Source organism: Euprymna scolopes, chromosome 46 (assembly GCF_053919585.1).
Source record: "Euprymna scolopes isolate OS-2025 chromosome 46, ASM5391958v1, whole genome shotgun sequence".
In the NCBI taxonomy this organism is placed as follows: Eukaryota; Metazoa; Mollusca; class Cephalopoda; order Sepiida; family Sepiolidae; genus Euprymna; species Euprymna scolopes.
Genome location: NC_136527.1, coordinates 123312222 through 123338305, shown reverse-complemented (window position 1 = coordinate 123338305; position 26084 = coordinate 123312222). Strand labels below are relative to the sequence as shown.

The 26084-nt window shown below is 33.8% G+C and overlaps 1 long non-coding RNA gene across 2 annotated transcripts in view; it reads right to left on the bottom strand.

Moving 5' to 3' along the window:
- Positions 1-21659, bottom strand: part of LOC145271149 (uncharacterized) — a 32252-nt gene extending 10593 nt beyond the window's left edge. For both annotated transcript variants that reach the window (XR_013865710.1, XR_013865711.1), the window contains exon 1: positions 21566-21659. This is a non-coding gene — a long non-coding RNA (uncharacterized LOC145271149). The remainder of the gene's footprint in view (positions 1-21565) is intronic.
- Positions 21660-26084: the final 4425 nt, after the last annotated feature.

Here is a 26084-nt window from a genome sequence, read left to right as displayed (position 1 = left end):
TCATGAACCTATATCTAATAAGTTCAAAAGAAAGGACACACTTAGGGAGGTATTTTGGTGGTCAAGTCACTAAATAGAGACTAGCTGGTTTCCCGGCATTGCCCAGGATGTAATATAGATTGACTGAAATACATGTTCTAGCTGGTTTCTAGGCGTTGCCAGGGATGTAATATAGACACATTATGTTGTATATTACCTGTTCTCTTCTCCCTAAGGTAAAACAATTTCATATACATGCTGTAAATTACCTATGCTAGGGATAAAACATGAACAATACCAGTCCTAGGGTAGATAAAACAAATAATACATAGAGATGAAAGATTCCTCTCCCCTAAGAATAAAACATATGTTCAATATCTGCTTTTGTTTTTTCATTGTTTATACGGTCCCGAGCAACGCCGGGTAGCCCTGCTAGTATTATAGACTAGTTCTTCTTTTAAAAGAACGGTTTTCTTCTTTACATGAAAAACGTTTACTCACCGTTCACACAACTACCTTTGTGTAATTACCTAAAAGCTTAAATTTGCATCACATGCTCAGCTCTTTACTACGCCATATGTAAAAACACGTTATGATATTGTAAATAGAAATGTATTCTTTTCTTTCCGATTTCAAATGATTATAAGTTAGGGCAACATTAAAAATTATGCATAGATTGAATCATATCGCTTTAATAAAAAGAAAAATTCAAGCTGATAAAATTAAAAGTAAATAAATAAAAAAAGTATTTTGCTCGGGACCGTATAATAAACAATGAAAAAACATTTCTTTTTTTTTTACACAGAAATGATCACTTATCAAGGCCCAGAGGCTACTCGAGGATAAGGGTTAGTGGGTATACATTAGTCAATGTAATTATAGCACAGTAAACATAAGTAGTTGGAATTTTGTAAATTGGATTACTTATGGGAACGGTTCATCAAGAACTTGTTTACGTTGGACTTGAAGACAACCAGATTGTAGTCAGCTGAAAAGCAGGCAATCGGTAGAGAATTCCACAGGCGTGCAGTTCTAAGAAAGAAACTTTGTAGATGGAATCTACGTTTAGGTTTAGGCACAGATAGAGTGGGGAAAATTATTGATAGTGTTTTCAGCTAGACGGGTGTTTTTCGTGAAAGTAAGGCCAGGAGGGACCATAGATTGGAGCTCAGACGAGCACTTGCCATGGTAATAACGATAAAGCAGAGACAGTCTTGTAATGTCTCTTCTGTGGGAAAGAGGTTGCAGGGAAGAGAAAAAAAAGCAACTTCCACTAAGCTATGAAGTCTATGAATCTTGACTGAGAAAAAAAAACGACAACAGGTGTAAACGGAAGTCATAGAGCAATAAATCCATTCAGCTTTCTATAATACTAGCAGGGCTACCCGGCGTTGCTTGGGACCGTATAAACAATGAAAAAACAAAAGCAGATATTGAACATATGTTTTATTCTTAGGGGAGAGGAATCTTTCATCTCTATGTATTATTTGTTTTATCTACCCTAGGACTGGTATTGTTCATGTTTTATCCCTAGCATAGGTAATTTACAGCATGTATATGAAATTGTTTTACCTTAGGGAGAAGAGAACAGGTAATATACAACATAATGTGTCTATATTACATCCCTGGCAACGCCTAGAAACCAGCTAGAACATGTATTTCAGTCAATCTTTATTACATCCTGGGCTATGCCGGGAAACCAGCTAATCTCTATTTAGTGACTTGACCACCAAAATACCTCCCTAAGTGTGTCCTTTCTTTTGAACTTAATAGATATAGGTATCTAGAAATGTGTGTGAAATTTTGTTGAATGCATTGTTCACTATGATTTTCTTATTGTTCTACACAATATCAACTGTAGCGAAATAAAACAGCAAACTTAGTGTAGTTTAGAATAAAGAGCAAAGGAAAAAATTAGAATCATATTCTGTAATTGCAAATCTAAATTTGCTAGCGTGTACCAGTATTTGACAGGTTGTGGAAATTTGGAATAAGTGGTAATATATATTTTTTACAATATATATATATATATATATATATATATATATATAACAAAATAGGTTGGCAAATGATGTAAAGCTAAAATTGGTCAGGACTTTTTTTAGAAAGCGTATTTTTAGAAATCTAATGAAGCCATTATGTATCGTAAAATGTCTGAATACGGCTTTAATCATGACAACCTTAAAATAAAAATGGATTGTGGAAAACTGAGATCTGTTCAATTCAGCCAGCAGGTCGGTAGTACAAGTTAAGTTGGAGAATAAATATATTGTTAATTTCAAACATGTACTTAACTTTAAGATATTTGAGGTAGGTTTAAGAGATGGAGTTCTAATAAAGTCACTGAGATCGCATGAAAATAAGTTACAACACACTGTATTTCACGAGGTATGAATGTCAAACATCTTTGCTTAACCTAAATTAATATACATACATTTTAATTACTTAATAATAATTAATTAAAAGTTTATATTTAACAGGGAAAGAATTATATAACAGACAGCTTTTTACTGAAGAAAATTATCCGACCATCGAAAAAAGAATATTCAACGGTATTTACACACACACACACACACACATATATATATGCACATATATAAGTATTATTGTTGTTTAAAAAATAAAGGCAGGTGTCGTCCGTTTCATTCTCATCCCTTTTTTTAATTAGTATTCACTTAAATTTCTGATCTTTATAAAGCCATCATTTTCTCATGTGTATATGTATAAAATTTGTTTGGCCCATTTTTTTTATTTTTGCTCATGAGTGTATATATATATATGCGTGTGTGTTTATATATGTATAATATATGTGTGTGTGTATATATGTAAATAGGTGTATATATACAAAAGCCAATGTAAATAAAATACAAGAAAATAGAAGATATATAAAGTTCGAGAAATATAGAATATAAAAATGACGAAAAATAGAATGCAAATGAAATACGAGAAGAATGTAAAAACGTACGAGAGAAATACATCATAATGAAAATACATTATAAATAAATTACAAGAACAATGAATTTAGCGACTAAACCTTCAATCCGTACAATCATTTTTAATTTAATCAGAGGCATTACTTCTCAGCATTGTTTTCTTCGAGTTGATATCTTTCATTTAGCTGGCAAAATGGTCGGATCCTTCTATCGATCCAGTAGATATCTCACTGCTGATTCAATTCTCTATCTATATAAGAACCAGATACGTCCAAGGATGGAGTACTGTTGCCACATATGGGCAGGAGCTGCTAGAAAAGACTTGTCTTGCCTTGATAGGGTTCAAAATACACTTCGTGGCCTGGTGGGAGATGTCCTTATCTCTTCCCTGCAACCTCTATCTCACAGAAGAGATGTTGCGAGTTTGTCTCTGCTTTATCGTTATTTTCATGGAAAGTGTTCAACTGAGCTTCAATCTATGGTCCCCCCCCCTCGCCAAACTTTCACAAGAAACACTAGACTAGCTGAAAACATTATCAAAAATTCCCCCCACTCTTTATCTGTGCCTAAACCTAAACATAGAGTCCATGATCAAAGCTTCTTTCTTAGAACTGCACGCCTGTGGAATTGTCTTCCGTTTTCCTGCTTTCCAGCTGTCTATACTATGGTTGTCTTCAAGTCCAATGTGAACAAGTTTCTGATGAGCCGTTCCACTTAAGTTAACAAATTTACCGAACTTCCATTACTATCAATTACTATATTGTCCTTTTCACTGCTCTACACTCGGTAACCCTTATCCTTGAGTGGCCTATCGGCCTTGATAAGTGGTGACGCCTATGTAAAAAAAAAAAAAAGAAAAAAAAAGCTTAGTGCTGTGATTCAGTTTGTGTGTGGTGATGCATTTCAGTCCGGGGGGGGGGAAGAGATAAGCTTTTGCCGTGGATAGAAAGCATGCGAGATTGGTGATGATGGACTAGGTATTGAGTGGGTCACTGAAGTTATGGTCGTCGTTAATTTGAATATTATTTGAATTTGTTTGACGGGTATTCAGTTGGTAACCGAAGGATTTCGGAAGCGCTCCTCATACCAAAACCCTTGAATTTAGTTTAACTCCCCCTTCATTATATAATCACTTCCCCATAACTTTCATTAATTGCTATTAATTTTGTTGTCTATCTGATACCTACGTATACATTTGTGTGCGTCGGTATTTATATATGCATTTATGAATATTTATGTGTGTATATACATGTATATACACCAGTAATCGCCCTTTAGCCAACGCTATGACATTTCACCAATAAAGCTATGCTACACGATTCCATCCTCTCCAAAATCGTTCATGCCACATCCCGATATATTCTATATCCTTTATGACTGAGACTAATTTTTATATTTGTTTCTATCCAAAGTGCCCCTTTAAGGGGTGCTGGATTTTCCCTACATTAAAAACATAGCTTGTGCTAACTCTACTCCCGTGCGGAAGCAAGTAAATAGAAACATATTTACGTTATGAACTGACAACACTTATTAAAAATATCCAAAACACCTATTGTTAATGTAATTCAAAAAAGAAAATGAGTATAGGTTTATGGAATTCTGGTTAGTTGTGATTCTTCAGAATACTGTTCTCATCTTGGGTTTTACTTTGTTAATGAAATTCAAAAAAAGAAAATGAGTTTGATGCAATACTGGTTAGGTAACAAAATTAGTTTGTTTCTATTTTCAAATATTTAATGAAAAATCTTTACGCTTCTTCATTTTAGTGATGAGGGTTGATTATTCATATTATTTTAATTCTTCAGAATACTGTCCTCATCTTGGGTTTTATTTTGTTAATGAAATTCAAAAAAAGAAAATACTGTTCTCATCTTGGGTTTTATTTTGTTAATGAAATTCAAAAAAAGAAAATACTGTTCTCATCTTGGGTTTTATTTTGTTAATGAAATTCAAAAAACGAAAATGAGGTTAATGCAATACTGGTTAGGTAACAAAATGAGGTTGTTTCTATTTTCAAATATTTAATGAAAAATCTTTACGCTTCTTCATTTTAGTGATGAGGTATTCATATTATTTAAATTCTTCAGAATACTGTTCTCATCTTGGGTTTTATTTTGTTAATGAAATTCAAAAAAAGAAAATACTGTTCTCATCTGTGGTTTTATTTTGTTAATGAAATTGAAAAAAAAACGAAAATGAGGTTTATGCACTACTGGTTAGGTAACAAAATTAGTTTGTTTCTATTTTCAAATATTTAATGAAAAATATTTACGCTTCTTCATTTTAGTGATGAGGGTTGATTATTCATATTATTTTAATTCTTCAGAATACTGTTCTCATCTTGGGTATCATTTTTACAATGTTTCTATGTTACCTCCGATCTTAGGTGAATTTTGTCGAACGTGGGACGCTTCCTCTTGAAATTAGAAATCTGTATGAAACCCTTTATTTGGTACATGAGAGAATAATGCTCTCGTGTTGGTAGCAATGACTGAGTAAAAAAATTTGAAATTCTATTTTAAATCTTACTGAGGATTGAAACTTCAATATGCAGGAGTATGTAACTTACAACTGAATTTTACCAAGTACTCTAACCATAATTGTTCTAAGTAAATAGAAATATAATTACGTTATGAACTGACAACACTGTTTATAATAATAATAATAATAATAATAATAATAATAATAATTTTTCTAAAAGTATATTAATACACAAATCAATAAAATAACAAAGTTTAATTAATCAAATAAAAAAATGAATCCGTCAACTGGCCACCTTGTTCATGTGATCTAACCCCAATTGATGCCAGAGATTGGAGTTCAGATGAGCACCTGCCATGGAAATAACGATAAAACAAGGATAGGCTCGCAACGTCTCTTCTGTGGGAGAGAGGTTGCAGGGTAGAGAAAAGGGCATCCCCCACTAAGCCACAAAGTCTATTTTGTACTCTGTCAAGGCAGGATAGGCTGTTTTTAGCAGCTCCTGCCCAGATATGGCAGCAGTATTCCATCCTTGGACGTACTTGGCTCTTATATAGATAGAGAATTGCATCAGTAGTGAGATATCTTCTGGAGCGGTAGAAGGATCCCACCATCTTTCCAGCGACCTTGGCAACACTGCATTTATATTTGTCCTCTATAGGCCCCACATGTGTTCCATTTCAGATCAGTAGTAAAGGTCAAACCCAGAAGCTTGTCAAAACTCACCCAGACGAGAGCCATCCATCACAATTGATGCCAGATGGGGATCAGAGCGTTGATGATGTAAGGATAGGAGTTTGGTTTTGGATGCATTAAAGGTAACCAGCCACGTCTTCCCCCACTGAACCATGCTCTCGAGATCAGAGGAGAGAGAATCAGAGAGAACTTTGTCATTTACAGCCTTTGATGTGTTGCCGTAGATGGTCGTGTCATCAGCATAGATGCCAACGAATGATTTAAGTATGTGTTTAGGTAGGGAGGTCATTGATGTAGATCAGGAAGAGAGTTGGGCCCAGGATTGACCCCTGAGGGACTCCAGCATTTATATTGCAGGCCTCCGATTTTTGTCCATCTACCACTACTCTTATGAGCCGATCGGAGAGAAATGATTTAATGATTGAGAAAACATTTCCAGTTATACCATAGCGACTCTCTTTTGAACCCTGTCCAGGAGCGAGAGACTAGTAGCAGATGCGGTGCCCGAAAAACTCGTACCCGGAATACTCGTCCCTTTTGCTAGGTAGGAAAACTGGTCCCTTATTTATTTTCTTTGGGGATATGTAAAGTCCCATGTCTACACTGATAAACCAGACACTTTTGACCACTTGAAAGACAACATTCAATGTGTTATTGGGGAAATATGGCCCAACTTAATGTGTAGAGTATGTGAGAATTATACCTCAAGATTATATCCGAAACATGAGAGTCATGGGGCCATATGTTTGAAATTGTGTTTGAATTAAATGCCAAAATTTAATCTTTCAAATAAACTACATATTTGTATAATATTTTTCTGTGATTTAATTTAAAGGTTGCCGCCTGTAAAATTATTAAAAAACAAAAAAAAAAAAACATCCTTTCATAATTTGCAAATACCCATAAACAGCTATAGACATTGCTAATTCGCATATTTACTTTTTAAAAAGTTTCTAATAAATTTATATTCTCTAATACTTTCGAAATTTGCATGGTCATATTTTTTCTTATATATACACAATAATTTCATAAACAGTAAAACATGGTTATATACTTGAAAAAAAAAACATGAGATCGGTAAATTTATCGACACACACTACATAAGAGAAATCCGAATTGATTTCAAATTAAACGCTGTCTACATTAAAGATTCGAAACATCACTTATTTCCATGCAAATTTAAATAATGACTGGTTCTCTAAAATTAAAAAAAAAATCTATATATTCAGTGGTTATTGATAGTAATTTGTACAGTTTTTTTTAGTTTTAACTCATTTTCCTAAACTTAACGTGTTTAACACAGTCTGCTGCCGTTCGTAATTTTCAAATATAGCGGTAAACCTTTGTTTATTTCGAGCCGAATAAACATTTTACATTGAATAAAAACACTAAGAAATTATCCAGTTAGGTAGAAAAGTAACTTATCTTACCTTTGATAATATTTGTTAATCATTTGTTTTTTGACAAATTTTTCGAATCTATGTGTACAGTAATACAAACCCAATAAAAACACTAAAAATTATCCAGTTAGGTAGAAAAGTAACTTATCTTACCTTTGATAATATTTGTTAATCATTTGTTTTTTGACAAATTTTTCGAATCTATGTGTACAGTAATACAAACCCAATAAAAACACTAAGAAATTATCCAGTTAGGTAGAAAAGTAACTTATCTTACCTTTGATAATATTTGTTAATCATTTGTTTTTTGACAAATTTTTCGAATCTATGTGTACAGTAATACCAACCCAATAAAAACACTAAAAATTATCCAGTTAGGTAGAAAAGTAACTTATTTTTAAAGACATTTACTTGTCATATATTTGCTTTTTGTTTTTTATTGACAACTTTTTCGAATCTTTGTGCAAGTACAACCCTCTTTTTATTTTTGATACCGCGCTATTTTAAAATAGGTGTTCTAAGTTAAATTTAAATTTCACAATATTTTTTTTTACATTAGGTTCACCTCCACAATTTTCTTTAAAATGATTACTTTTAAATGTTTTCGCCTATGCTGAATAAGAAAATCTCATTCAAAATTTGCAGAGGCAAGTAGTTTTCGAAATATAAAAAAAACTATACTATGCACTATAATTCACTAGCGGCCATGAATAAACACCCTAACCTCCCCATAGTGTTATAGAATGAAGAGAGAGAGAGAGAGGGAAACAGTAACATACACCCGCTGCTCAACTCCTACATAATGCCCCTGTAAATTTGGTGCCAAACAATAGCCCCCGTATATTAAAATGGCACTGTACCTTTTAGAGGGTGAAATAATGATAAAATTATTTCATACTAGAAAAGATACTCATACACCACCTGTGTTGCATGAAACCATATGTGATCCTGCACAAAGCCTAGACCTTGAGGTGCATACTGAACGCAGCCCATCCAAGTGTATTTGGAGAATAGCCCTATGGAGGTCATTTTAAAGGTCACTGCTTGTAAGGTTCCTATTTTTCTTGGGCGTATTTTATCCTGTAAGAAAAGGTATTAGGATAAACATACAAAACAAGACTTGTTTTACGGCATATTTTTTTTATTTTTTACATAGTGATCACCACTTATCAAGGCCCGGAAGCCACTCAGGGATAAGGGTTATTACAAGTACATTACGTTAGTGTGGAGATTGGATGAAGTGTTTACTTAAGGGGGCGGTTCATTAGGAATTTGTTAACGTTGGACTTGAACACATCCAAGTTGTAGTCCGGTGGGAAGCAGACAGACGGAACAGAGTTCCACAGGCATGCAGTTCTAAGAAAGAAGCTTTGTTCATGGAATCCGCGTTTTGATTTAGGCACAGATAAAGAGTGGGGGAAATTTTTCACAGTGGATTCAGCTAGACGGGTATTTTTCGTGAAAAGATTGGCGAGGGGGGGACCAGAGATTGGAGTTCAGACGAGCACCTGCCATGGAAATAACGATAAAACAAGGATAGGCTCGCAACATCTCTTCTGTGGGAGAGAGGTTGCAGGGTAGAGAAAAGGGCATCCCCCACTAAGCCACAAAGTCGATTTTGTACTCTGTCAAGGCAGGATAGGCTGTTTTTAGCAGCTCCTGCCCAGATATCGCAACAGTATTCCATCCTTGGACGTACTTGGCTTTTATATAGATAGAGAATTGCATCAGTAGTGAGATATCTTCTGGAGCGGTAGAAGGATCCCACCATCTTTCCAGCGACCTTGGCAACAGACTTGATGTACGTGTTCCATTACAGATCAGGCATAAAGGTCAAACCCAGAAGCTTGTCAAAACACGGTGTCTCACCCAGATGAGAGCCATCCATCACAATTGATGCTAGATGGGGATCAGAGCGTTGATGATGTAAGGATAGGAGTTAACCCGGGTTTGTGTTACTGTATTCGAAAAAGTTGTCAAAAAACAAATATATAACAAATAAATGTTATCAAAGGCAAGATAAGTTACTTTTCTACCTAACTGGATATTTTTTTTTGTTTTTATTCAATGTAACATATTTATTCAGCTAGAAAAACATACAGTGTTTACTGATGTATTCGAAAATTCAAGATGGCGTCTGATTCTCTCTTTAACACCGTAAGTGTGGGAAAAGATGTTATAAATAAAAAACCATACAAAATACTATTAAAAACCCGCCGAATATATGTCAACCTATGCCACGGTAACATATATTGAGTGAGTTTTTAACAGTATTTTATCCGGTTTTTTATTTATAATATAAACCCCTTAACCCTTTCCAAAGATTTGTATGGTAGCACCTGCATTTGTTGTCATTACCGATACCTGCCATCTTCTTAAATGCGTTGGTCATCAATCCTTGATCTTGAGCATAGTAGCCATCCCCCGAAAGAACCTTGATACCAGATGAATCACACTTCCCAATTCTGCATAGCAAAACCTGCATTTGTGTATGTTACTTATACCTGCCACGTTCTTGAACGCATTGCTCACCAATCCTTGTGTTTCTGTGTGCATGTGTGTTTGAAAGAATTCAATTTATTCAAGACTTTAAACCATCTATTATGTACAAGGAATTTTGTTTGTAAGCCCTGTGGCTGTAGGAAGGCCAGAGGATGAGTTGGCCGAAACATGGTAAAACAACAAATATGAAATGATTGGTTGGTTTTATTTTACAGCATATCAACCCTTTTCGGGTTATTTAATGCCGAATCCAAAGATTTTGAAGAAAAATTTTTTTTAATAAAAACAACCAACCAACCAAAGAATACCCGGTTGCGACAAAGCAAACTTCTGAAGACCTTATTTACGTGGCTACGGTTTGCATGTATTTTGAAGGAGAGTAATTTTTAAAGGACTTTAAATTGAGAAAAAAAAGGCATCTCTTTGTGAGTACGTTCCTTAAAATTTATTGCATTTGAGAGAATTTGAATTATATTGTCTTCGTTCGTTGATACATTTTCAGCGTTTTTTTTTTGTATTATATTTTGTTACTTTAGCGTTCTTTATTTTTGTACCCGTCGTTATATATATACTAGCAAAAGTACCCGTCGTTGACTGGGTTCAAAAACAGCCTACAGAAAATGGACGCTGATTTATAAAAGTATGATAGGTTATGAAAAGGAAGGGTTGTAAAGAGATAGCTTCGAATTTGGGGGTATCAAAACCAAAGCAAAATATGATGAAAGTAAAAATAAAATAGATAAACCCCATAATTTATTATACCATATTTCTTCAAACTGAAACATAATTATCAAAGTATACTTACGCAGATAGATATGAAAAGTCTTTATTAAAGTTTGTGCCTATTTCCATTCTATGGAGGCAAGGCGCGAACACAGACCCCACAATTTTATTATACCATCCCTATTTAAGTTAAAACATACTTATCAAAGTAATATTATGTAAATCTATATCAAAAACACTTGTAAACGTTTTTTTTTTTAAATTTTAAATTTTTTATTTCCATACTTTGTGGACCAGGTGCGTATGTAGACCTCACAATTTTAATGACTCATCATTATGCCAGATCAAACATACATCTTCTATCATTATATGTGTATATGTGATCAGTTTTCTATAATAGTCAACCATATAGGAGCCTATTCGTAACCAGACACACACACAGACATTCGACTTTATATTATAGATATATGTACATATACATACATATATACATACATATATATATATATATATATATATGATTTTTTTTACATAGGCATCACCACATTATCAAGGCCAAGAGGTCACTCAAGGATAAGGATTAAAGAGTGTACAGTAGAAATTGGACAATATAGTAATCATTAGTAATGAAAATTTGGTAAATTTGATAACTTATATGGAACGGCTCATCAAGAACTTATTTACGTTAGACTCGAACACAACCATATTGTAGTCAGCCGGAAAGCAGGAAAACGGAAGACAATTCTACAGGCGTGCGGTTCTAAGAAAGAAGCTTTGTTCATGGAATCTACGTTTAGGTTTAGGCACATATAAAGAGTGGGGGGAATTATTGATAGTGTTTACAGCTAGACGAATGTTTCTTGTGAAAGTTTGGCGAGGGGGGACCATAGACTGAAGCTCAGTCGAACACTTTCCATAAGAATAACGATTCATCAGAGACAAACTCGCAACATCTCTTCTGTGAGTTAGAGGTTGCAAGGAAGAGAAAAGGACATCTCCTACGAGGCTACGAAGTCTATTTTGAACTCTATCAAGGCAGGCCAAGTCATTTCTAGCAGCTCCTGCCCAGATGTGGCAACAGTATTCCATCCTTGGACGTACCTGGCTCTTATATAGATAGAGAATAGCATCAGCAGTGAGATATCTACCGGATCGATAGAAAGATCCCACCATTTTTCCAGCGGCCTTGGCAACAGATTTGACGTACGTGTTCCATTTAAGATCAGAAGTAATGGTCAAGCCAAGAAGCTTGTCAAAACTTGAGGCCTCCTGAAGACGAGAGCCATTCATTTCAATTGATGCCAGATGTGGATCAGAATGTTGATAATGTAAAGAGAGAAGCTTGGTTTTAGATGCATTAAAAGTAACCAGCCACTCCTTACCCCATTGTACTACGTGCTCAAGATCAGAGGAGAGAGAATTGGAGAGAACTTGGTCGTTTACTGTCTTAGATGTGCTACCATAAATGGTAGTGTCATCAGCATAAATGTCTACAAATGATGTAAGGATGTGATTTGGAAGATCATTAATGTAGATCAGGAAAAGAGTTGGGCCCAGGATGGACCCCTGAGGGACACCGGCATTAATACTGTGAGCTTCTGATTTTGGCCCTTCAACTACTACTCTTATGAACCTATCAGAAAGAAATGATTTAATAATTGAGAAGACATTTCCAGCTATACCATAGCTAGAGATCTTATGAAGTAAACCTTTATGCCATACCCTATCAAAGGCCTTTGATATGTCAAGAGCAATTGCCCTAGAAAGGTTGCCTCCGTCGAGAGATTTGCTAATCCTATGAGATATAACTGTAAGCACATCTGCTGTAGATCTAGCAGAACGGGAACCATATTGAGTGTCACTAAGAAGGTTATTTTTGTTGAGATGGTTGATTACTTCTGTATTTAACACAGATTCCAGCAACTTATTCATGACGCACAGGAGACTTATTGGCCTGTACTGAGAGGGGGATGAGCGATCACCTGAATTCTTAAATACAGGACATACTGATGAAATTTTCCAGGGAGATGGGAAACTATTCTCCTTAAGACAACGTTTAAACAGTTTTGTAAGTATGGGTGCTAGTTCAGGATGAAGTTTTTTGAGTACTATAATTGGAATACCGTCAGGGCCAGTTCCTTTACTGGAATCAAGGTTTTTGATTAGCTTGGCAACATCATGTACAGATATACATATATCACATAGCGTGTTTTCTGATACAGGAGGAAATATTGGGGGTTGGCGGCCTTGATCGCAAAGGGTAGAATTAGCTGCAAAGTTCTTGACAAAGAGTTTGGCTTTGTCTGATGCTTACGAGATTACCTCAGGTCCATTGATAATAGTTGGGATGGAGCACACGCTTCTGTTCAGGATTCTGTTTGCTATTTGCCAAAACTGGTGGGAACCAAGCCGCTGCTCAGCTACTTTGGACTTAACAGATTGAGCATACAACTCTCTTGCATTCTTTATTACTTTCTTACAATAGTTGCTGGCAGTCCTGAAAGCGGCTTTAGTTTCCATACATCTATTACGTTGGAAACAGTGGAAAAAGTGATTTCTGTGCGCAATGGCAGCAGCACATTCTGGAGAGAACCATGGCTGGCTGTTGAGTTTTTGCTGAAACTTTTTTGAGGGTATGAAACAGTCAATACCTACAATGAACCATTCCGTCAGGTCTAATACTATAGAGGACACATCCTTTTTAAACATGGAATGCAGAGGTAGATCAGATATAAATGTACGGAAGCTATCCCAGTCAGCCTTAGTGTATCGATATACTGTACGATGGAGAGGTACGTCTGGGGACTTATTAGATTTCATTTTTATCTTAATTGATACAACAGAGTGGTCGGAAGAGCCAAGAGGCGACAGAACAGAAACTGAACATAGTTCAGGGCAAGTTGTGAGAAAAAGGTCTAGTAGGCTCGCATACTGGCCATCATTGTCGGGCACACGGGTTGGTTCCTGAACAATCTGAGTGAGGTCATAGGCAATGGAGAAATCATGACAGAACCTCCCCTCATCATCGGTCTTGTTAGAGTGGGTCAACCATTCGACGTTGTGAACATTGAAGTCACCACATACGTGAATGTTAGCTGAAGGATAAGCAGATAAGACTTGGTCAATTTTCTCAGATATGCTTTGAAAGATAGTAACTCCACTGTTATGGGGGCGATAGAGAGTAAATATAAATGCCGTAGTGTGAGCTAAAGCAACCCGGAAGCACATACAGGGTAAGTTAGGATCTTCCCTGGAGATGTCCCTACCACATGGAAAGCTATCCCTAATATAGGCACATATTCCATGGCCATGGCGATCTTGGGGGTCAGATTTAGAAGTTAAGTTAGAGTATCCTTTAATTGCGAACTCTTCTAGGGAAATAGCCTGTCCAATGCCAGTTTCACTTAAAAATAAAAGGTCTGGTTTAGTCTCCTGTAATTGGGTTTCAACCTCTGGAAGGTTAGAACGTAGACCCCTGATGTTGAAGAAGGAGACATGGTAGTAGGGGGCTATGTTGGAAGTTGGAGAACCGGGTTTAATCGTGTATTTTTTCTTGAAACTTGTCATGATGAAATTTTGGAATTTGTGGACGAGGTCGTCAGATTTACTTAGAGCAGGACAGAGAGGGGAAACTAAGAGAGAAAAAGAAACAAAGAATTTTTTTTTTTTATTTGTAGCTAATGATAAGGTAAAGCCGTAACAATTACCCACTAGTATGGCATCGAGAGGCCCCACCAGAAACTACTGCATGGTCCAGAATCCATTCACCAAATGGCAATACAGCAGCCCCAGTACTTTGCACCTGCTGATAGGACAGCCTCCTTAGTGGTTAATCAAAGGTTCGGGTCCCTGACTATCAGGCGGATAACGTCAGCCCAGACAAAACGTTTACCTCCAGCACCCTTACTAGTGACATGGCTACAAGGATAGACATAGAAACAGAAAATTTCCGCCATCTCTGCCAACTGTTCGTGCAAAATACTGCCAACCTAGAAAACAGCTTTTTCTTCTCTCTTTGTCAGAAAAATCACTCATTAAAAAATGAGGACTGAGGGACAAATAAGAAGAAGCGAGAGTAACAGGAGCTGCCGATAACGCATCCACAATGCGTTTTCTACTCTCCATTAAAAAAACAAAAAAGTCCAACAGACGTGTTTAAGGGAAAGTATGGTGATAGATTCCCCTCTCACGAACTAAGAATGAGTACAAATTTGTAATCTATTTTTGCAATCAACTTGGTAGATAAATAAACATTTATGGACGAGAAAAAAAGCTAGCATTTAATAAAACAGAAATACATAAATTAAATACTGAAATAAAATGTAGTTATTAATATTTGGATCTAAAAATAAAAAGTATGATTAAAATTGAAATTACTTATCTCAACAAAAACATGTCCGTCTCCAAAATGTAAACTGAAGTGAGGAATTTAAGTTAACGGCGTTCAAAAGATTTTTTTTAAAATTAACCGTTAAAAGAACAGCGTGATTTTATTCTGAACTTTAGCTAGTCACGTTTTAAGAAACTTACGATATAAAAGAAAAGCGGATAGGGGGGGGTTCTTCCGAAAGTTAGTTGGTGACGTTATAAGTAATTGCGAGATATGATTGCAACGTCTTGTCAGACGAGTGCCACTCCCTCAGGTACTGAAAGTCCATGAGCCGAAAATGACTTTAGTCCTGCCGGCAAAATTCACACACACAAGCAGACATGACACTGAATGATATATACATGTATCAGAATTTTTGTAGGAATTTTTGACACCTCTAACACGAAACTGCGAATAAAATATAAAAATCTCGTAATTTCTGTTAAAAGTGGGTTGTTTATTTTCTTTAGTGATTATACTTCCAAAATAAACTATTAAAGTTGTTTTAAAAATAATAGAAATATTTTTTTTTTTTTAAACAGTAATGAATTTTCCGAACTCAATATTTTTCAATTTTTAAACTTTAAAAATCTATCAAAATTTTTCTGTTGATTCTATTTTTACGATATTTTCAGGGTCAATGTGAAATTTTATGTTCTTTCCAATAAATCGAATATAATATTTTAGACAAACGTTTTTTTTTAAATTCACGCCCCCCCCCCATTTTCAAGTGTCTATTAAAAAGTAAATAATTAATTTAGTCACCGAAAAGTAAATAATTAATTTACTCACAAATTGAAGAGAAAAGGTCAATAAATAATATATTCAAATTAAAAAAAAAAAAACGTGTTTTTTTAGAATTTTACCTGTAAAGTTTGAAGTTTAAAACCTTTTTTTTAAACCACGTTGTTTTTTCTTCTTTTTTTTTAATGGAACCTTGGTCCTTGCTCCTTTAATTAAAAAAAAAATTAGGGCTTGAATTACATTTTTCGAGGAGTTATAAGCTTGGAAAGATGGGGTGGAATTATTCACTATTTTCACGAAATTTCTGACACACCTCACGCATGCATACGTATATACACATGCATACACATACACACAACCCACATATATGCATATATACATACACATTACATATATGCATACTGATGTAGTGACAGCTTCATTTGGGACACTCTGTAGATATATTCACGATCAGATACTACACTTTGATCTTGCCAAGTTTTAATCATGTATTAGTTTATTTAAAATCATCATCTCATAATAAAACACACTTCAAGGTCATGAACTCCAAGGTCATGAACTCCAAGGTCATGAACTCCAAGGTCATGAACTCCAAGGTCTAGGCTTTGCGCAAGATCGCATATGGTTTCATGCAACGCAGGCGGTGCATTTTACTATTTCCATATCCCAACATTGTATAAAGACTTGGAAAGTGTTCGACTGAGCTTCAATCTCTGGTATTTCTTTCTGATAGGTTCATAAGAGTAGAAGTTGAGGGGCAAAAATCAGAAGCTCACAGTATTAATGCTGGTGTCAATACAGGGGTCCATCCTGGGTCCAACTCTTTTCCTGATCTACATTAATGATCTTCCAAATCATATCCTTACATCATTCGTAGACATTTATGCTGACGACACTACCATTTATGGTAGCACATCTAAGACCGTAAACGGCCAAGTTCTCTCCGATTCTTTCTCCTCTGATCTTGAGCACGTAGTAAAATGGGGTAAGGAGTGGCTGGTTACTTTTATTGCATGTAAAACCAAGCTTCTCTCTTTACATCATCAACATTCTGATCCCCATTTGGCATCAATTGAAATGAATGGTTCTCGTCTTTAGGAGGCCTCAAGTTTTGACAAGCTTCTGGGCTTGACCATTACTCCTGATCTTAAATGGAATACGTACATCAAATCTGTTGCCAAGGCCACTGGAAAAATGGTGAGATCTTTCTATCGATCGTGTAAATATCTCACTGCTGATGCAATTCTCTACCTATATAAGGTCCAGGTACATCCAAGGATGGAATACTGTTGCCACATCTGGGCAGGAGCTGCTAGAAAGGACTTGTCCTGCCTTGATAGAGTTCAAAATAGACTTTGTAGCCTCATAGGAGATGTCCTTTTCTCCTCCCTGCAACCTCTATCTCACAGAAGAGATGTTGCGAGTTTGTCTCTGATGTATCGTTATTTTCATGGAAAGTGTTCGACTGAGCTTCAATCTATGGTCGCCCCTCGCCAAACTTTCACCAGAAACACTCATCTAGCTGAAAACACTATCAATAATTTCCCCCACTCTTTATCTGTGCCTAAACCTAAACGTAGATTCCATGAACAAAGCTTCTTTCTTAGAACTGCACGCCTATGGAATTGTCTTCCGTTTTCCTGCTTTCCGGCTGACTATAATATAGTTGTCTTCAAGTCCAACGTGAACAAGTTTCTGATGAGCCGTTACACTTAAGTTTACAAATTTACCGAACTTCCATTACTATCGATTACTATATTGTCCAATTGACTACTGTTCACTCTTTAACCCTTATCCTTGAGTGGCCTCTCGGCCTTGATAAGTGGTGACGCCTATGTGAAAAAAAAACAAACTTTTCTTTATTTGTTTTCAATTGGTGACGTGCAGGAATACAAAATAATATTATGAAAAAAAAAATTAAATAACTTTTTTTAACAGGTACATAATTTCGACCGATCCTTCAGTCTTCATCGGTGTAGACTATATGTGTATATAACTACTTAATTTACTCACATAAAATTAATATACGAAAGTATAGATTTATGTGCATATATGTATGTACACATATATATATTTATATATAAACTAACATTAAAAAAAAAACACTAACCTAGTTTTAAAACAGATCAAGAAACTAAATAGAGCACACACAAAGGAACAGGTCAACCAGAGGTCAAATAGGCCTTTGTCCGATAAATGCATGCTCATTGGTTGATAGGAAGGGGCACGATGGATACTAGAAAGCTGATTGGCTAACTAAAATCTCAATAGAAGAGGAGCATATAAAAACGATAAACAACCACAGAATTTGTGGATAAGCCTGAAGAGTCCTAGAGTGGATGAAACACGGAATATTCAGTGTAGCTTAATCACCATATATATTTTATAAATTACTATATATACATATATATATATATATATATATATATATATATATAAGATGTGTTTTTTTTTATTTGCCACTTTACAACTCATGAAGGAGCTTATGTCAATGGATCATTAAATCTAAGGGAGATAACCAGCATAGACATGTTAAATGAAAAATAAAAATGATTACACGGTTACTGTGGCTGTAGGCAAGTTCCGGAAATTGCTGAAGCAAATGTCAACAAGTACTCTAAACACAATAGATTGAGAGCCTGGAATTCGGTAAGTTTGAGAAAAGGAGTTAAAAATAAAATATGCACGGTAACATATTTTTTTTACAAGGTGGTCACGACTTATCAAGGCCCGGAAGCCACTCAGGAATAAGGGTTATTGCATGTACAGTACATTAGTGTTGAGATTTAATAAAGTGTCTACTTAAGGTGGGAGAGTCATCAGGAATTTGTTTACGTTAGACTTGAAGACATCCAGGTTGTACTCAGGTGGGAAAGTGGCAGACAGAACAGAGTTCCACAGGCGTGCACTTCTAAGAAAGAAGCTTTGTTCATGGAATCTCCGTTTTGATTTAGGCACAGATAAAGAGTGGGGAAAATTACTGACAGTGGTTTCAGCTAGACGGGTGCTTTTCGTAAAAGATCGGTGAGAGGGGACCTGAGATTGAAGATCAGACGAGCACTTGCCATGGAAATAGCGGTAAAACAAAGATAGGCTTGCAACGTCTCTTCTATTGAGCGAGTTTCCAGCAGAATTTTGTACAGTTTTTTTATTTTTAACTCCTTTTCCCAAACTTACTGTGTTCAACAGAGAATCGGTAGGTGTGTCAGAAATTTCGTGAAGAATAGTGAATAATTCCACCCCGTCTTTCCAAGCTTATAACTCCTCGAAAAATGTAATTCAAGCCCTTTTTTTTTTTTTCAATTAAAGGAGCAAGGTCTCATTAAAAAAACAAAACAAAAAAAAAACGTGTTTTTTAAAAAAAAAAAAAAGGTTTTAAACTTCGGACTTTACAGGTAAATTTCTAAAAAACACTATTTTTTTGTTTTAAATTTGAATATATTATTTATTGACCTTTTCTCTTCAATTTGTGATATATAAAACTTTGGTGAGTAAATTAATTATTTACTTTTTAATAGACATTTCAAAATGGGAGGCGTGAATTATTCGACCCCCTGTCTTTCCAAGCTTATAACTACTCGAAAAATGTAATTCAAGCCCTAATTTTTTTTCAATTAAAAGGAGCAAGAACTAAGGTTCCATTAAAAAAAAAAGAAAAAACAAACAACGTGGTTTTTAAAAAAAAGGTTTTAAACTTCGAACACTACAGGTAAATTTCTAAAAAAACACTATTTTTTTTTTGTTTTAAATTTGAATATATTATTTATTGACCTTTTATCTTCAATTTGTGATATATAAAACTTTGGTGAGTAAATTAATTATTTACTTTTTAATAGACACTTGAAAATGGGGGGGCGTGAATTAAAAAAAAAACGTTCGTCTAAAATATTATATTCGGTTTATTGGAAAGAACATCAACAGAAAAATTTTGATAGATTTTTAAAGTTTAAAAATTGAAAAATACTGAGTTCGGAAAATTCATTACTGTTTAAAAAAAAAAAAAAAAATTCTATTACTTTTAAAACAACTGTAATAGTTTATTTTGGAAGTATAATCCATAAAGAAAATAAATAACCCACTTTTAAATGAGAAATTACGAGATTTTTATATTGTATTCGCAGTTTCGTGTTAGGGGTGTCAAAAATTCCTACAAAAATTCTGATACACCTACAGAATCGGGCACCATCTTGAATTTTCCAATACATCGATAAACACTGTATATTTTTCGAGCTGAATAAACATGTTACATTAAATAAAAACACAAAAAATATATCCAGTTTGGTAGAAAAGTAACTTATCTTGCCTTTGGTCACATTTATTTGTTATATATATATATTTTTTTTTGACAACTTATACAGTAATACAAAGCCAAGACCTGAACCTCACTAACCTCCCTATGTTAAGAACGGCTTTCGCGGTTGTGTGTGTTTATTCCAAAAAGTAACTTATCTTGCCTTTAATAACTTTTCTTCTTAAAAATTGAACCTTTTGCTCCGTATCATAACAAATTGTTTTTTTTTCAATGTAAAAAAAAAAAGAAAATTACAGGTTTGTATTACTGTACACATAGATTCGAAAAAGTTGTCAAAGAACAAATATATAACAAATAAATGTTATCAAAGGCAAAATAAGTTACTTTTCTACCAAATTGGATATATTTTTCGTGTTTTTATTCAATGTAACATATTTATTCAGCTCGAAAAACATACAGTGTTTACCGATGTATTGGAAAATTCAAAATGGCGCCCGACACTCTCTTTAACACGGTAAGTTCAGGAAAAGATGTTATAAATAATAAACTAGACAAAATACTGTTAGAAATTCGCTCAATATATGTTACTGTGACATAAGTTGACATATATTCGGTGTTTTTTAAATAGTATTTTATCTAGTTTATTATTTATAACACCTTTTCCGAAACTTACCGTGTTAAAGAGAGTGTCGGGTGCCATTTTGAATTTTCCAATACATCGGTAAACACTGCATGTTTTTCGAGCTGAATAAACATGTTAAATTGAATATACACACGAAAATGTATCCAGTTTGGTAGAAAAGTAACTTACCTTGCCTTTGATAACATTTATTTGTTATATATTTGTTTTTTGACAACTTTTTCGAATCTATGTGTACAGTAATACAAACCCAAAATTATTTTCGGAGAGTTAAAAAAAAAAAAAGATTAAAAAAATACTTTTTTTTAAATTATTATTTAAGACTGTTGGATAGCCTCCCCGCCCCGGTACTTGTATAGTTTAATCAAGACATTAAAAAAATTAAAATAGCGAGAAAAGTTTACGTATCTGTTATGGAACGAAGCGAAGTTCTCCGAAAAAAAAAAAAAAAAAAATTCGCTTAATTTCATCAATTTGTTTTTGTTTTTTGTTTTTTAAATATTTTTTTACATCGAAAAAACAATTTGTTGATACGGTGCAAAAGGTTCGATTTTTATGAAGAAAAGCTAGTATTAAAGATGGGGAGGGGATGTCGGCGCTTTAAACTGAGTTATCTCCCCGTGGCGTGTTCAGCAAATTTCAACGTGTTGTAAAAAAAAAAACGAAAAACAAAATAAAAAAAAAAATTAAGTGAATTTTTTTTTTTTTCGGAGACCGTCAGTTCAAAACGGATACAATATTGCCTTTCTTCGATATTTTCATTTTTTTATGTCTTGATTAAACTGCACAAGTACCCCCCCCCCCCGCAACAAGACTAAAATACATAAACAGGAAAATAATACTTACTTTTCCGTTCAAAATGTTTTCTCCGTTAGTTTCAGGATTGTAGAAAAGTGACTCCTTTTTTTTAAAGAGTGAAATACAAGGGAAATAACTCTTGAAGATCACAACAGCCTAAACTATATATATATATATATATATATATATATATATATACACGCACATACAGTTTAAACTATATATATATATATATATATATGTATATATATATATATATATATATATATATATATATAGTTTATATATATACACACATATAGTTTAAACTATATATATATACATATAGTTTAAACTATATATATATATATACACGCACATACAGTTTAAACAATATATATATATATACACACATATAGTTTAAACTACATATATATTTACACATATAGTTTAAACTACATATATATATATATACACATATAGTTTAAACTACATATATATATATATATATATATATATATATATATATATACACACATATAGTTTAAACTTCATATATATATACACATATAGTTTAAACTACATATATATATATACACATATAGTTTAAACTACATATATATGTATATAGTTTAAACTACATATATATATATACACACATATAGTTTAAACTACATATATATATATATTTATATACACATATAGTTTAAACTACATATATATACACATAGTTTAAACTACATATATATATACACATATAGTTTAAACTATATATATATATATATACACATATAGTTTAAACTACATATATATACACATATAGTTTAAACTACATATATATACACATATAGTTTAAACTACATATATATACACATATAGTTTAAACTACATATATATATACACATATAGTTTAAACTACATATATATATATACACATATAGTTTAAACTATATATATATACACATATAGTTTAAACTATATATATATACACATATAGTTTAAACTATATATATATATATACACATATAGTTTAAACTATATATATATATACATATTGTTTAAACTATATATATATATACACACACATATAGTTTAAACTATATATATATATATATATACACACACATATAGTTTCAAATACTGATTTCTCCCTCTTATTCTGATGACAGGTGTCTGTAAAAAAAAATGACAAACATATTACAAATAAATGGAGCCGACATTTTTTCGGGCACCTGTCGTCAGAATCAGAGGGAGAAATCAGTATTTTAAACTGAAATAAATAACAAAAAAAATAATAATAATAAACCAGTAAATATTACCTTACGCTACAACAGAACACCGACCAATCTAATTTTTTTTTTTAGGACGTCACTGACACACAAATCTGATAATCAAACCCATCGCAAATTTACCGTGCGCAAGCCTTTTTAAATTTTGCTACGCATTGGTAAATACTGTATGTTTTTCGAGTTGAATAAACATGTAACATTAAATAAAAACACTAAAAAAATATTTTCCGTGTTTTTATTCAATGTAACATGTTTATTCAGCTCGAAAAACACACGGTAATTTGGGAAATGGTGTTATAAATAATAAACTAGACAAAATACTATTAAAAAACACCGAATATATGTCAAGTTATGTCACTGTAACATATATTGAGCGAAGTTCTAACAGTATTTTGTCTAGTTTATTATTTATAAAACCTTTTCCTGAACTTACCGTGTTAAAGAGAGAGTCGGGCGCCATTTTGTAAAACCAATCCCTTCGCATTCACTTTTTACCAAAACATATTTTTATGTTTTTCCTTCTATTTTTTATTTTTTTTATTTTGGAGGTGGGTATTCAATTATAGAACCTGTGTAGTTTAATAGGTGCTTCTGCAGTTTAATAAACCGTTTTTCCGTGAGGATTGCCAGATTGGGGTTTGTATTACTGTACTAGATTTTACCAATGAATGTAATTAAGAAAGTGAATAAAAAAGATTGTCCGTTTCGATATCCGGAAGCGGAAAAATATCCCGAAGAGGGGGGGGGAGTCATTTTGGCCTTGAAGCCGAAAAATGTTTTGGGGGCCATGTTTTGGCTCTTTTTTTTTTTTTTTTGGCGTTTTTCCTAAATGGTAAACAGGATGGCCGCCAGCAAAATGAGTGATTATGTTGGATACTGAATGTCTTCAAATATGGATAATTACTAAAAATTAATCAATTAAAATGAATTGCTCTCGTCTTGGGGAGGCCTCAAGTTTTGACAGGCTTCTGGGCTTGACCTTTACTCTTGATCTTAAATGGAATACGTACATCAAATCTGTTGCCAAGGCCGCTGGAAAAATGGTGGGATCTTTCCATCGATCCAGTAGATATCTCACTGCTGATGCAATTCTCTATCTATATAAGAGCCAAGTACGTCCAAGAATGGAATACTTTTGCCACATCTGGGCAGGAGCTGCTAGAAAGGACTTGTCCTGCCTTGATAGAGTTCAAAATAGTCTTCGTAGCCTCGTAGGAGATGTCCTTTTCTCTTCGCTGCGACCTCTATCTCACAGAAGAGATGTTGCGAGTTTGTCTCTGCTTTATCGTTATTTTCATGGAAAGTGTTCGACTGAGCTTCAATCTATGGTCCCCCCTCGCCAAACTTTCACAAGAAACACTAGACTAGCTGAAAACATTATCAATAATTCCCCCCACTCTTTATCTGTGCCTAAACCTAAACATAGATTCCATGATCAAAGCTTCTTTCTTAGAACTGCACGCCTGTAGAATTGTCTTCCGTTTTCCTGCTTTCCAGCTGTCTATAATATGGTTGTCTTCAAGTCCAACGTGAACAAATTTCTGATGAACCGTTCCACTTAAGTTAACAAATTTACCGAACTTCCATTACTATCGATTACTATATTGTCCTTTTGACTACTCTACACTCTTTAACCCTTATCCTTGAGTGGCCTATCGGCCTTGATAAGTGGTGACGTCTATGTAAAAAAAAAAAAAAAATGCGATATTCGTTCTCAGGATACCTGAAAAACTACTGAAGTCGACAAATTAAAGATGAATGCCAAGGGCTTGGTAAACTACTCCCCCCCCCCAAAAAAAAGTGTTTACACTGTTTAAAACTAAAAATAACGGGGTTTGTTTTACTATGCACATAGATTAAAAAAAAAATTGGTATAAAAACAAATATATCACAAATAAATGTTATCAAAGGCAAGATAAGTTACTTTTCTACCCAACTGGATGATTTTTTTCGTATTTTTATTCAATGTAACATGTTCATTCAGCTCGAAAAGCATACAGTGTTTACCGATGTATTGGAAAATTATAAATGGCGCCCAACACTCTCTTTAACACGGTAAGTTCGGAAAAGGTGTTATAAATAATGAACCAGACAAAATACTGTTAGAAATTCGCTCATTCGGTGTTTTTTTAAACAGTATTTTGTCTAGTTTATTATTTATAACATCTTTTCCCAAACTTACCATGTTAAAGATAGTGTTGGGCGCCATTTTGAATTTTTCAATCCATCGGTAAACACTGCATGTTTTTCGAGCTGAATAAACATGTTACATTGAATAAAAACACAAAAAAAATATATCCAGTTTGGTAGAAAAGTAACTTATCTTGCCTTTGGTCACATTTATTTGTTATATATTTGTTTTTTGACAACTTTTTCGAATCTATGTGTACAGTAATACAAACCCGTAAGATCTTTTAGAACCATGAAAAATTAAAAATAAGACAGGGAAAGTTATTTTAAATGTAAAATCTTTTAGCACAATGAAAAACAAGATAAAGTTATTTTGAATGTAAGATCCCTTAGTACAATGAAAAATAAAACACGGGGAGTCATTTTGAATGTAAGATCCCCTTAGCACATTGAAAAATAAGATAGGATAAGTTATTTTAATGTAAGATCCCCTAGCACAATGAAAAATAAAAATTAGTAAGGAAAAATTATTTTGAATATAAATCAAGATAGGGTGTGTAATTTTGAATGAAAGATCCCTTAGTACATTGAAAAAAAATAAATAAAAGGAGACTTATTTAGACTGAAAGATCCCTTAGCACAGTGAAAAATAAAAATTAGTAGGGAAAAATTATTTTGAATATAAATCAAGATAGGGTGTGTAGTCTGCAAAAGTTTTCAGTGTTTTTACTTTAAAACGTAAAATCCGTTCGAAAATCATACAGTGTTTATCGATATGTGAAAAAAGACAAATGGCGGCGAGCACACTTGATCAAATCTTCGAAGCGGCAAAAAGAAGGATCACAGAAGAGATAGAGAACGGTGTAAGAACCTTCGAAGTGAACAGACCAACTTGTGGGATCTTTCTATCGATCGTGTAAATATCTCACTGCTGATGCAATTCTCTATCTATATAAGAGCCAAGTACGTCCAAGGATGGAATACTGTTGCCACATCTGAGCAGGAACTGCTAGAAAGGACTTGTTCTGCCTTGATAGAGTTCAAAATAGACTTTGTAGCTTCGTAGGAGATGTCCTTTTCTCTTCGCTGCGACCTCTATCTCACAGAAGAGATGTTGCGAGTTTGTCTCTGATGTATCGTTATTTTCATGGAAAGTGTTCAACTGAGCT